This window comes from Leptonychotes weddellii, chromosome 5 (assembly GCF_054177405.1).
Source record: "Leptonychotes weddellii isolate Sample4059 chromosome 5, ASM5417740v2, whole genome shotgun sequence".
Classification (NCBI taxonomy): domain Eukaryota; kingdom Metazoa; phylum Chordata; class Mammalia; order Carnivora; family Phocidae; genus Leptonychotes; species Leptonychotes weddellii.
In genome coordinates this window covers 127,987,899-128,003,401 of record NC_138373.1, presented here as the reverse complement: position 1 = coordinate 128,003,401, position 15,503 = coordinate 127,987,899, and positions in this window count along the sequence as shown.

Below are 15,503 nucleotides of genomic sequence, written 5' to 3'. Positions count from 1 at the left end.
TATCCTAACCTAGTTATTTTGCCTTCTGACATTCAATTAATCTTATTTAATTCTATAAGGATTATAAATATTTTAACATTATGAAACCTTGCAGACAGAAAAATACCATTTTTTTTTTCAGGTAAGAATAGGCATCATTACTCAAATGTGATTATTATTTCAGTCATGTATTATGTCAAAGGTTTCTTTTTTATATGTAAACAGTATTCTTAAAATTCCATTAATCGCTACCATACTTTAGAAAATACATTGATAAATATGAAAGTATGTTTCATACATTTCATACATATGAAATACTTTCATATTTGTGATTGCCCTTGCATTGCTATATAATATTCAGAAATAATTATAAAATATTTATTATTTTACCTTACACACATTTTCATATTTATTAGCTAATTGAGTCCTGTTACATTAGCACTGTCTTCACATAAGAGTAAACAGAAAGTTTCAAGAAATTATGAGATTTATCAAAAATTACACAGCTAGCAAGTGGGACATCCTGGATTAAAAAAAGAAATTTTGAATCCAAATATAATCACTGCATTTGCAAGAAAATAAAAATAATAAGATACAAGTCCAGCCTCAAAATTTATATTGTCCCTGTAAGTAGTGTTGCAAAACAGATTATTCAATAGGAAAGAACAGCTGGGCATTGTGTGATCGCTTCTAGGAGCTGCAAACCATGTGAATGGTCTTGGGTAATTAACTTCAGTGGATATATGCTTCGGGGGGAGAGAAGAGGATTCTGGGGACAACTACAGAAAGCGAGAGAGAACTTGGCTCAGCCAATCTGTTTATGTGACATGGCTGGGATATTTATTTGGCATTCGCTGAGAGAGATCAATAAATACTCGTTTTTCCATTACATTGACTGACAGGAAGCCACGTCTTTGGATACAACACCGTTTCAAGATGGATGTTCAGATAAGAGCAAACTTGTCTATCTTTTCCTATGTAACTTGATATTAAGTAAAAATAAAATAAAAAATATAAATACTTGGCAGAATGCTAAACTATGAAAATTTAGGAAATAAAATGGCATTTTAAAGGAATATCATGCTTGCTGCTACCCTCAGAACTTCTACTGCAAAAGTACATTCTCTCCTTCCCCCGGGGAACCCTGGTGGACACAGGTAAGAGGTACATGGCTAGAGATCTATAATAGGACTTAAAACATCTGACGAGTCTCTATAAGATTATTTAAAATATTTTTGCAGTGGGAAAGTGAAATTGCTGTAAACATAATTGGAATCAACTTCCAAATGCACCTACACATTCATTAATTAGAATAAAAATGCTATCTTACTTGAAAGATGAGATTATGGTTTGTTTCCATCAAATTATCCAGTGTGACCTTTCCTCATTTCCTGCAAGTGCAATGCAGTCAGTCTGAGGGAGCATGTCTCCTCCAACGTCCTACTGTATTTGTACGTGTAACCTCCACTACCCAGCCTTCATTTTAGTGGTAAATTGTTCATCTTATTTTGTAGGTTACCCTTCCCTTGGCTCATTCATATTCAGAATTGACTTTGCACATTTTTATTTCTGTCCCCTTTTTATGAATATGTTGTTGCTAATGAATCCCATAGTGACTCAGTTGAATCAAGTCTGCCACCTGCTTGTGCCACCACTGTAATAACTGTCAAAAACTACATTTCTTTCTTTTACCTGGGAGTTGTGTAGCCAAGGAAAGAAGCAGGTATTAGTTTTCTACTGTCTTAGCCATTAATTATAAAAGTAGCATTCCAACTGAAGATGAACAAATTTTTTTTTTTTTAAGATTTTATTTATCTGAGCGAGAGAATGGGAGACAGAGAGCATGAGAGGGGGGAGGGTCAGAGGGAGAAGCAGACTCCCTGCTGAGCAGGGAGCCTGATGCGGGACTCGATCCCGGGACTCCAGGATCATGACCTGAGCCGAAGGCAGTCGCTTAACCGACTGAGCCACCCAGGCGCCCCTGAAGATGAACAAATCTGATCTCTTCATCTGTGTATAGAAAAGTGAAAAATGTTAAAACAGCTGGTATCAACATTTTTTATGAGGCTTTTCCTCACCCCTCCAAGACCATTTGAATGGGGAATTTGGATCCCCATAATGATGGTTTATAAAGAGAGTGCTAAACAATGTTAAAGTGCTCTTTATAAAAAGTTAAGAATTTTGGTGCTGGCTAAAGCAACAAGAGGGAAGAAGGAGAAAAAAAAGGTTAGCAAGATACGGTGGGAGAAACTGGAGCCCATGGAGAATATAGGCTAGTGAGAAATTCATTATAAAGTGGCCAAAAGATTGGTTAAATCCAAAAAGTTAATACAAACTATTAATTTATCCTCTTCTGGTACAACATAAACTTTTGTTCTAATTTTTAATGGAGCATGCCAAACAAAATTTTGTGTTAATGATTTGGGGAAAATCAAAGAAAAGGGTTATATTTCAGTGATTCTCAACATGTGTGCCTAAAACAGAAACATCAGCATCACCTGGGAACTTGTTAGAAATGCAAATTAGATCCTAATCAGAACGCCCTGAATCAGAAGCTCTAATCGATAGAGTTTAGCCGTCTATTTAAAAACAAAACAAAACAAAAAAAACTTCAGGTGATTCTGATGCAAGCTAAAGTGTGAGAACTATTGTGTTATTACACATACAGGTTTATGTGCAGCAGAGTGAAGGCAACAGTAAAAGATGAGGTGCTGCAGAGATTAAGAAATCTGAGTACGAATCTGGTATTAAATCGATTAGAGTACACATAAGTGAAATAAGAATTTTCTGGTTTGTGGAAAAGACAGGGTATATCCCATGTAGTACTTTTAAATCTTTATTTAAATTTTAAGAGGGTGGTATTAGCTTATACTTGGCTTATAATTTTAAATATGAAATTATGCATATTCAATGCTAACTATTTCACTGTGTATACTATACTGGTGGGAAACTTTTAATAGCACTAGGATTTTTGTCAATAAGCTGTTTCACATGTCTTAGTTTACCTATTTTTTTAATTGAAGTATAATTAACATACAATGTTCTATAAGTTTCAGGTGTACAATGTAATAATTCAACAATTTTATACAATACTCCCTGCTTACCACCTTAAGTGTTGTCACCATCTGTCACTACATAACATTGTACCAATATTATTGACTATATTTCCTATGCTGACTACTTTTCATTTCTGTGATTTATTTATTTTATACCTGGAAGTTTGTACCTCTTAATACCTTTCAATTATTTCACCCATCCTCCTATCAACCTCCCCTCTGGCAACAACCAATTCTCTGGACTTAGGAGTCTGGTGTTTTTGTTGTTGTTGTTTTTAAGATTCCACATATAAGTGAAATCATATGATCTTTGTCTTTCTCTGCCTGATTCCTTTCACTTAGCTTTGCACCCTCTAGGTCCATCCATGTTGTCTCAAATGACAAGAGTTAATCCTTTTTTATAGCTCAGTAATATGCGGTGTGTGTGTGTGTGTTTCCCTATGCTGACTACTTTTATACTAATTTTATGTGTGTGTGTGTGTGTGTGTGTATATATATATATATACACATAACACACCACCTCTTTATCTATCAGTAGACACTTGGGTTATTTCCACATCTTGGCTGTTTTTAATAAAGCTGCAACAAACAGATGGGTATGTTATTATAATCTCATCTTTTTTAATTAGTTTTTGTTTTCTTTGGGCAAATATCTAATAGTGGAATTACTGGATCATATTGCATTTCTATTTTTAATTTTCTGAGGAACCTCCATACTGTTTTCCAAGGTGACTACACCAATTTGCATCCCCACCAACAGTGTATGAATCCCTTTCTCCACATGTTCCCCAACACTTATTTCTTGTGTTTTTGACACAAGGCATTCTGACTGATGTGAGGTGATACCTCTTTGTGGTTTTGATTTGCATTTCCCTGATAATTATTGATGTTGAACACCTTTTCATTCTGTTGGCCATCCATATCTCTTTTGTGATTAAAAAAATGTCTATTCAGATTCTCTGCCCATTTTTTAAATCAGAATCTTCTTTTGGTGTTGAGTTACAGAAGTTCTTATATATTTTGAATGTTAATCCCTTATGAGCTATATCATTTACAAATATCTTCTCCCATTCATTAGGTTGCCATTTTGTTTTGGTGATGGTTTCCTTTGATATGAAAAGCTCTTTATTTTGTTATAGTCCCAATAGTTTTTTTTTTTTTTTTTTTTTCTTGCCTGAGGAGAAGTATCTAAAGTGTTGCTAAGGCCTATGTCAAAGTTTTCTTCTAGGAGTTTTATGGCTTCAGGTCTCAAGTTTAAGTCTAAACCACTTTCGGGTTTTTTGTGTATTTATGGTGTAAGAAAGTGGTCCACTTTCATTCTTTTGCATGTAGCTGTCCAGTTTTCCCAGCACTATAACTGAAAGGTTATCTTTTTACCCATTGCATATTTTTGCCTTCTCTCTAATAGATTAATTGGCCATATAAACACAGGTTCACTTCTGAGCTCTCTGTCCTGTTCCATTGATCTATATGTCTATTTTTGTGCCAGTATCCTACTGTTTTGATTACTATGGTGTTGTAGTATATCTTGAAAGCTAGGATTGTCGTATGTCCAGCTTTGAATCCCAAGATTGCTTTGTGGTCTTTTGTGGTTCCATACAAATTTTAGGATTATTTGTTCTAGTTCTGTGAAAAATGCTGTTGGTATTGATAGGGATTGCATTGACTTTAGAGTGTTTTGAGTAGTATGAACATTTTAATAATATTCCATTCCATGAGCATGGCTTAGCTTTCCATTTGTTTTGTCTTCAATTCCTTTCATCAGTGTTTTATAGTTTTCAGAGAATAGGTCTTTCACCTCCCTAGTTAAATCTATTCCTAGGTATTTTATTCATTTTGGAACAATTGTAAATGGGACTTTTCTTATTTCTCTTCTACTTCATTACTCAAATATAGGAACAAATATATAAAGATTTCTGTATATTTTGTATCCTGCAACTTTACTGAGCTCATTTATCAATTCTAATAGTTTTTTGGTGCAGTCTTTAGGATTTTCTATACATAGTATCATGTTATCTGCAAATAGTGATACTTCTACTTCTTTCTTACCAATTCTATTGACTATTGACTTTCTTGCCTGATTGCTGTGGCTGGGACTTCCAGTACTATGTTAAGTAAAAGTGGTGATAATAGGCGTCTTTATCTTGTTTTTGGTCTTAGAGGAAATATTCTGTTTTCCCCATGTGATATATTAACTGTGGGTTTTTCATAAATGACCTTTATTATGTTGAGGCATATTCCCTCTCAACCCACCTGGAGAATTTTTATCATGAATGAATGTTGTATTTTATCAAATGCTTTTTCTGTATCAACTGAGATGATCATATGGTATTTATCTTTGTTAACATGATCTATCACATTGATTGATTTGCAAATATTGAACCACTCTTGTGCCCTTCAAATAAATCCCACTTGATTGTGGTGAATGGTTTTTTAAAATGTATTGTTGAATTTGGTGTGCTAGTATTTTGAGGATTTCTGCATCCATGTTCATGAGAGATATTGGCCTGTAGTATTTTTTTGTAATGTCTTTGTCTGGTTTTGGTATCATAGTAATGCTGGCTTCATAGAATGAATTTGGAAGTTTTCCTTCCTTTTTTATTATTATTATTATTATTGGAATAGTTTGAGGATAGTGGGTATTAACTCTTCAAATATTTGGTAGAATTCACCTGTGAAGCCCTCTGGTCCTGGACTTTGGGAGTTTTATTATTACTGACTGAATATCATAACTAGTAATTGGTCTGTTCAAAGTTTCTATTTCTGATTCAGTTATAGAACATGATGTTTTGGGGTGCCTGGGTGGCTTAGTCAGTTAAATGTCTGCCTTCAGCTCAGGCCATGATCCTATGGTCCTGGGATTGAGCCCCATGTCGAGCTCCATGCTCAGTGGGGAGCCTGCTTCTCCCTCTCCCCACTGCTGGTGCTCTCACACTCTCTCTCAAATAAAATCTTAAAAAAAATTATGTTTCTAGGAATTCATCCATTTCTTCTAGGTTTTCCCATTTGTTGCTGTATAATTTTTTATAATGTCTTATGATCCTTTGTATTTCTGTGATATTGGTAGTTATTTCTCCTTCATTGCTGATTTTATTGATTTATTCTTGTATAAGTGGGTAAATATGTATCAATTTTATCTTTTCAAGGAATTAACCTTTGGTTTTATTGATCTTTTTTTTGTTTTGTTTTCTGTGGCCAATTTTTTTTTTTTTTTGGTCTCTTATTTCTGGTCTAATCTTCATTATTCCCTTCCTACCTTTGGATTTTGTTGTTTTTCTAGCTCCTTTAGGTGTAAAGTTTAGTTGTTTGAGATTTTTCTTCTTGAGGTAGACCTATATCACTATAAACTTCCCTGTTAGAAATGTTTTTGCTATGTCCAAGGATTTTGGAATATTTTCCTTTTCATTTGTCTCCATGTATTTTTTAATTTCCTTTTATTTTAGTTGACCCGTTAATTCAGTAGCATGTTGTTTAGCCTCCATGTGTGTGTTTTTCCAGATTTTTTTCATGTAATCCTAATTTCATTCCACTCTGGTTGGAAAAGATAATTGTTATGATTGCAATTCTTTTTATTGAGACTTCTTGTGGCCTCTATGTGATCTGTCCTGGAGACTGTGGCATGTACACTTAAAAAGTGTGTATTCTGCTGTATTTGGATGGAATGTTCTCTGTTAGTTTTTTTCTGGTCTAATGTGTCATTAAAATCTATTGTTTCCTTGTGGATTTTTTTTTTCCCCCCTGTCTGGATGATCTGTCCATTCTGGATGATCTGTAAATGGGGTGTTACTGTCTGCTACTATTGTATTATCATTAAGTTCTCCCTTTATGTCTGTTAATACTTGCTTTATGTGTTTAGGTGCTCCTGTGTTGATTGCATGGATATTTACAATGATATATTCTTGTTGGATTGATCCCTTCATCACGATATAGTGCCCTCCTTTGTCTCTTGCTACAGTCTTTGTTTTAAAGTCTATTTTGTCTGCTAGAAGTATTGCAACTCCGTTTTTTTTTTTCTTCCATTTGCATAGTAGGTTTTTCCAGCCTTTCACTTTTAGTCCACATAGGTCTTTAAGTCTGAAGTGAGCGTCTTGTAGGCAGCATATAGATGGGTCTTTTATGAATATGTGTGCATGTGCCTGTGTTTTAATCCCTTCAATCACCCTATGGCTTTTGATTGGGGCATTTACTCCACTTCCATTTAAAGTAATTATTGATAGCTATGTACTTATTACGATTTTGTTACTTGTTTCCTGGTTGTTTTTGTAGTTTCATTCCTTTTTTTTTTTTTTTCTCTTCTTCTTGCTCTCTTCCCTTGGTGGCTTTCTTTAGTGTTATGCTTGGATTCCTGTCTCTTAATTTTTTGTGTACCTATTATAGGTTTTTGATTTGTGGTTACTACTGGGTTCATATATACATCAGTATATTAAGTTGATGGTTGCTTAGGTTCAAACATGTAAAAACACAATTTTTATTCCTCCTCCACATTTTATGTATGTAATGTTGTATTCTACATCTGTTTTGTGTATGCCTTGACTGATTTTTGTAGATATAATTGACTTTTCTACTTTTGTGTGTTAATCTCCATACTGGCTTTTAAGTTACTAATCTACTGCCATTATTATATGTTTGCTTTTATCTGTGAAATCTTTTCTTTGCATCATTCTAGATATGGCCTTTTCTTTCCACACAAATTCCCTTTAACATTTCTTGTAAAGCTGGATTAGTGGTAATAAACTCCTTTAATTTTTGCTTGTCTGGAGAATTCTGTCTTTCCTATTCTGAAAGATAACCTTACTGTGTATTTTTGGTTGTAGGTGTTTTTGTTTTGTTTTGGTGGTGGTGGTGGTTGTTTTCCTATCAGCACTTTGAATATATCCTGTCACTCTCTTCTGGTGGGCAAAGTTTCTACTGAAAAATACACTGATGGCCTTATGGAGTTTCCCTTATGTGTAAGTGTTCTTTTTCTCTTGCTGCTTTTAATATTTTCTTTATCCTTACTTTTTGGCATTTGAATTACTATGTGTCTTGGTGTGGACTTCCTTGGCTTCATCTTGTTAGGGGCTCTCTCTGCTTCTTGTCCTGGATATTTGTTTCCTTCCCCAGGTTAAGGAAGTTTTCAGCTATTTCTTAAATAAGTTTTCTGCTGCCTCCTATTTCTCTTCTCCCACTGGGATCCCTATAATGCAAATGTTCTTACACTTGATAATGTCATGGAGTTTCCTTAACCTATTCTCATTTTTTACTATATTTTTGTTCAGCTTGGTGGTTTTCTATTACCTTGTCTTCCAGATTGCTGACCATTCTTCTGCATCCTGTAAGCTGCTGTTGATTCCCTCTAGGATATTTTTATTTCATTTATTCTTCATCTCTGTTTATTATATATGTGTGTGTGTAATATATATTATATATATTATACATTTATTATATATATATAATAATTACATAATGACTTTATATATAATAATTAAATTTATATATATAAATCTAAATATATTTATATATATATATATATAAATATATATCTTGAAGTCTTCAATGAGTTTATTTACTCTTAAGTCTAGTGGGTCTCTTTAGGACTGCTACTTTGAATTCTTTATCAAGTATATTGTTTATCTCTGCTCTGTTTAGCCCTGATTTTTGTCCTGTTCTTTCATTTGGGGCATAGTCCTCTGTTTTCTTATTTTGTCTAACGATTTGTTTCTATGTATTAGGTAGGGCAGCCATGTCTTCTGGTCTTGAAAGTAGTGACCTTGTATGAAGTCCTGTGGTGTCCTTTAGCATAGAACCAGGCATTTCAGGGATGTCCCCTGTATGGACTCCATGTACCCTACTATTGTGGTTGAGTCAAAATTGCTGGCTTTGATAACTCACTTTGCCTGCTGTGGGCATACTGGGAAGGGCTTTGTCCCTGAGCTGTTGAGAGACATTTTTGAGGCCACGTTGGGCTACTTGATGGACAGGGCCAGCAGTCAACCTAGCTACCTGCAATTGATCTCTCTGCCATAGTTATGGGCACCAAAGGGCGGAAGATTCTGTATGGCCAACTGAGAGGCTAGCCTGCTAGAACTGCAGGCACACTGATGTGAGGGGTTATCTTCCCCCACCCTTTGGAGTGGCACTGGTCCCAGCCAGGACTAACTGCAGGTTATGGCAAGGCAGGAGCTGCTTTGGAGGGATGCTTAGCCAGGTAGGCAGGTTAGATGGGGCAGGTTCATAGGAGAATGTGGGGTGGGGCATATGTTGCTATCAAGATAGATGGAGAGTGGTGGTTCTGGCACTCACAAGCATCTGGCTATCTTGGGGAGGGAAGGAGAAATGTACCCACCTGGTCTTTTAAAATATAGTGTGTTCTCCTTTCAATATTTCATCCTTTTGTGTATAAGTATAGAACTAAATTATTTCTATTAAAATATATTCTTCTCTGATGCTATTAGAATGAAAAATGATTAATTTAGAAAAGATTAAAATAGAGAATAAGGGATTCATGATCAAATTTTTTAATCTTAAATGTGCATTTTTAAATTTTATCAATTGTTTCTTAAATTTTATCAAATTTTATCAAAGCTTGTTTTCATTTTTTTATAGTCTGTCATCTTTGTAATCAAAAAAATTGTCCTCTTTGTCATGTAAACTTTACCCACAATGCACGCTTTAATTTCTTCACGGTGGAACTTATAAAACAATTTGCACAAAGAATTACATTTTTTTTTTAATGGGACATTTCATAAATTTGTGTGTCAGCCTTGTACAGGGCCATCCTGTTCCTTGAATTGTTCCAGTTTTAGTCTATATGCTGCTGCTGAAGAGAGCATGTGTGGAATTATTTAAATATTTTATTTTTTTCAAACTTTTACTGTTACCTCACCCACACTTAATCAGATAGCATTTTTTACATTAGCTCATTTTTTTTAAAGATTTTATTTATTTATTTGAGAGAGAGAAAGAGAGAGAGCACAAGAGGGGGGTGCGGGAGAGGGAGAAGCAGACTCCCCACTGAGCAGGGAGCCTGATGCGGGACTCGATCCCGGGACTCCAGGATCATGACCTGAGCTGAAGGCAGTCGCCTAACCAACTGAGCCACCCAGGCACCCCTACATTAGCTCATTTTTTTTTTTTATTAAACCTTTCCAAAACATTTGCTTTAGTTACCATAGTAATAACACACTTTCTGTTCAGCTTAAGTAGTACTTGATTACATTATATAATTAAAATAACAAGTTCAACTAATATAAGAGTTTGGAGAACACACACAACAGTCTCTTAATGACATTTAAGTCAACTTAGAGGCTTTGTGGATAGGTTAGTGGACCACTTCTATGGGTCTGCTCAAGGCTCTGAAGGAACAACAGTATATCAGGAAGAGCATGAAGAGGGGTAAGTAGTGAGTCGGGGAAATGGATTAAAAGTGGTTCTTATTTATTGAGATTTCCATTTGAAATTTTGATATTTATATTTTTAGAAGCCTTTTTAAGTGAGTAAAGATCATTGCTTTTATATTTTGATAATTTAGATGACACTAGTTTTAAATAAATGTATTTTACTTAATTCTGAAACATAGATTCCTTTGAAGTCATACTGAGTTTTTGCTTCTTATACAGAGAAATATTTGTTGGAATGGATTGACAACTGAGAGATTTATGCTCTGCATGAGGTTTGCTACTGTTCAAAATGTGCTGCAACACCTGTCACACAATCTTCTGACCAGATAGGAAGCCTCGTGGTAGGATCAATATTTTATTTGTGCTTATTTCACAAGTGCCTATTCCAAAGAGAACCAGTGTATGAACTGAATAATTGTGGAATAAACAAAAAAAAAAAATTAGAAATCCTGTGATATGTTTCTTATTTTTTCTTCTAATTTCTTCCCTTTTTTCCCTACATATCCTCTTATCCTTAATGTAATATTCTTTTCTTTAAATTTCAATCACACTTCAGTCATTCTACTTTTTTCTGCTCTGAAAAGAAATAGTATACCTTGGCTTGTGGAATAAGAATAGAAAAGACATTTTCTATGAACATAAATTTATAATACATCCTACATATGTCATGTCTTTCTTCATGGTCCATAATCTAATAAGCAATTGTTCTTTAGAAACATGTTTTGGTTTTTTTTTTTTTTTTTTTGGCGGGGGGGGAAGCATTCTATAAGGTAACTCTCAATATTTATAAACTTAGGGGTGGATTATGAGTAACATAAATGCATGTTTAATTATTTTTTATCTTTAGGTTGGGGATCCAAAAGCAACTTATAAAAGATATTAAACATTAATTTATAAGATACCAAAATATCTGGCTTCTAAATCCTAGAAACACCTTTCTTATCCTTATCTTCTGGAAAGTGATGAGATTCATACAAAGATATCTGCCAAATGAATCTGATATTCAAATATTCACCTTGAAACATTACTGAAATCTTTGCAAATAGTTCTAAATTAAAGCACTATCATGTTTTAGTTTTCATCTTCATCTCTCTGACCTTCATATGTTTATAAAATTTGTAAAGGACTGTGGACATGTGGCATCTATTTCCAAATTATAAACTATAATCTCTTAAAAATCTGTTTTCTCTTAATCTTAAAATTCAGCTGTATACAATTTGAATAATATACATATTTTATAAAAAATAGGAGTAATTGAAATATCTTTGGGAATTATTTTGAGAATAATTGAGAATTATTCAAATAAAGGACCACACCAACTGAAATACGGGTGCATCTGTAATCTAGTGTTCTAGAACTAGCAAAGCCCTGACTAAAGGTCTTCTTAACATACATATGCTCTAGAAGGCAACAGCCCAAGTTGGGGGGAAATTAAAGATTCCAACTTTCTACTGGAAAGATGCAACATTGATACTGCTCGGATATTTCTTCTGTCTCTACACTTATATTCCTCTAATTCATTCTCTTCATAGCTCAGGAGTCAGGGCTTGTTACGTAAATTGCAGAGGTATGCAAGATGAAAATATGGGCACCTTATTAAAACAGCAGGAAAAAAATGCAGTTCAGAGGTACAAGATGTGAAGTTTTTCCTTCAAACATATGTAATTTGTAAAACGTAATAGAGGTAATGGGGTACATGAGTAACAATCTAAACATACCAAAGGTCAGGGTGGCAATTTGTAGGTTTATCTACTACACTGTCTACCTCCTATCTTGGAGTTTGCTGGGCTTCTCTATATTCCACTCTCTCCATTTGGTTAATATCAACTTATCCTCCACATTGCACTTTAAAAGTCCCTTAGGGTACTTCTTATGCAATTATCCTTTATTTTTTATTTAGACTGATTATAATCAGTAACTACTTATATAATTTAATATCCTAATCCTCACTGGATTGTAATCTTCATGAAGCTAATACAGTGTTTTGTTCTTTGCCCCCTCTCAGAGCCTGGTCTGATGCCTGTTACCTATTTTTATTATACTTGTGCATAATATGTGTTGAATCAATACTTGAATGAATGAGTGAATGATTGGAGGCCCCAATATACTTGGTAAAGAGTATTATTCTGGGCGCCTGGGTGGCTCAGTTGGTTAAGCGACTGCCTTCGGCTCAGGTCATGATCCTGGAGTCCCTGGATCGGGTCCCGCATCGGGCTCCCTGCTCAGCAGGGAGTCTGCTTCTCCCTCTGACCCTCCCCCCTCTCATGTGCTCTCTCTCATTCTCTCTCTCTCAAATAAATAAATAAAATCTTAAAAAAAAAAAGAGTATTATTCTTCATGATGCTGCCAATTAAGGGAACAAATAACTACCTCTACCACTTTTGTATAGCTTCACTTCCACTGTTGAGGCCAGAATTTGACAACGTGGAATGAAGAGTTTAAAAAAGTCTGATCTGAGATTGCTTGTTTTCAACTTGATGATGTAGGAATTAGAACTGAAGAGATTCCTATATGCACCTGTCAATTTTTTTTTTTTCCCTAAACAGAAATGTTGTTTAGTAGCAGGTCTCCTGTCTCTAAAAGACAAAGACCAATGACTGGCATTAGGTTAATGAAGGCATGGAGAAGAGAGTAATGTCATGACCGTGTATCAGTTATTATGTAGGTAAAGGTATATCGGTAGTGAATTCTGTAATCATTGCTCCGAAGAAGACACAGAATTTGCAGTTGACCTTATAAGCCAAAGCCTAATGTCCTCAGCTGCAGTTAAGATGTGAGAAAATCAAGCAGTCAGGAGAAATGTCGGAGATGTAAAATGAAATCAGGAAGTTTATGAAAAAGGACTAGAATTTATTGAATAAGAAGTTATGGGTATAGAATTCCCCTTTGCTTATAAAAGTAAATAGAAGTAAGAAAATATGATTATTTAGTTGCTACCAGCCTTTTATAAAATATTATTACAAATAAATATACAGCCTTATATAAAATATTACCAGTATTTTGTATAACCACTAAGTTGTTGCAAAAGCTTCTGATAAATACTATGTATTTTCAGATCCTGTAGTTTCAAAAGAAATTAACTATTGTATAATTTTTATTGGTACTGTTATCAGACGTACTACCACATTTTTCATGGAAGCAAATAAACATTTTTCAAAGAAGTGGAAGATTTTGAAATGTTTAAATTTAGAACCACTAAGAATAAGAAGGTTAAACCTTCTCTCAGCTGCTACTTGGACTGAAATATTAAAGAGCCTAGATTTTTGATCCTACCATCTTAGGATTTAAAATGAAAAGGATAGCTATATAAAAGATTCTTGTTTTATGTATCCTTTTTTGATATCTTTCCATTTCTGCCTCGGCTCTGCCCTTAGGTATTTTAGAATAGCTTCAATAGGGTATGCATTCCTGCTAGGTGTTTTTTTGAATGCAGCACAATTCTGGGACTGGGCTAAATGAATCTCTGCTTCATAAGCCTACATCTTCTTAACAAGTAATGAGAACAATAAGTAGGATTATTTCCTGAGGCCAGTTAATCAAGAAGAAATTGGGTAGCCTGTAGCTCTTTCTAGCTGACAGGACAAAGTAAAAGTTTATCTTAAGCAGTTAGAACCTTCTGATTCTTGGCATTTTTTTTTTCTATTTTCTTAGTTTCTCTCTTTTCTACTGTATATAAACTATACATGCATTAGAAGGTGGAGGACAGACAGGAAAGTATCATTCAGACCAAGAAAGCACTTTGAGACTGAAAAATGAAGCAAACCAGTCCATATAATTGACTGAGTTTTATTTAGGGAAAATTACAGTGAGGATTGGGTGGACAGATGATGCTGGCACTACACAGCTATTCTCTGCTCCTGTCTGAGCCTTAACCCACAGCTTTTATAGAGCAAGGGGACATTGTGGTGAGGTTAAAGTACAGTTATCTAAAGTGGTACCATCTGTGTACTACTCCTCTCTACTAGTTAGCTGAAGTGGCACCTTCTGTGTGCCATTTTATCAGAACAAGCTTTCCTGCATTCTGTAAGGGCATATCTTAACTTTGAAGGGACCTGGAACACATAGCCCCAAGGGAGGGTTTCTTAGTTACAGAGATTTGATTTCCCCACCCCCCCAAATATTTAGAAGGATCACCTACAACTATGTTAATTTTATCCTTTAATTCTCGATATGCTTTGCAATTTTGTGATCTGTCATTTGAGCCAGGTTTCAATATTGCTGTATTTCTAATCTAAACATGTTATTTCCCAGTATTGGCCTTTCAGTTTTATGTAATGACATCAAAGATTGGTCCAGAGTTGGTCTTCAGACTTACTTTATCTGACTCAATCATTGAAATTAAATTTTTGTGGCCAAAGCCGTGACTTGTCTATCCATTAAAGGGGGGGAGAAATGCATGTTATATCTAGTTTCTGTAAAAGCTAACTAAAAATTTCTGAAAATAATGTTGCTGTGTATTCTCATGTCTTAATCTCTAAATCCTAAAAGGGACTTGTTTGGGTATCTATATCTTTGTTTTTGCCTGAGGCAATCCAGATTATTGTGCTCCCATTTACTCTCTTTCACTTAATTATTTGGTCACTCTAAGTGAATGTCATGTCTTCCCTTCTCTCACATTACAGAAATAACTCCATGTTGGTGATCCCATGGAAGAGCACTTTTGCCTGAGACATTCTAGAGATAAACCATTACTTACATAGAATAGCCTGCCTGCCTCATAGCTCCATTTGCAGTTCTTTTTTAAAATCTTTCTTCCGCTCTCCCCCTGCCTTCCCCAGCCCCCAGTATTGGATGTGTATAGGACAGCATACAGACCTGCTTGCCATGGGTAGCCATTCTGACACCAAGGGGAGCCAGACTTTGACTGAAGCTCACATTGAGGATGATAGAAACAAAAACTCCTGTCCTTGAGGATATCTTTGAGATGCTGCTCTCTTATTTTAAAATATATTTTAGCTCATGGCCTTTACAAATGTGTACTTTTAAAAATATACTCCCTTAACCCAGTACATGTGTGTGTGTTCACGTGTGCTTAGAACTTTTAAGATCTACTCTCTTGGGAGCTTTTCACATATCCTTTCTTGTGACA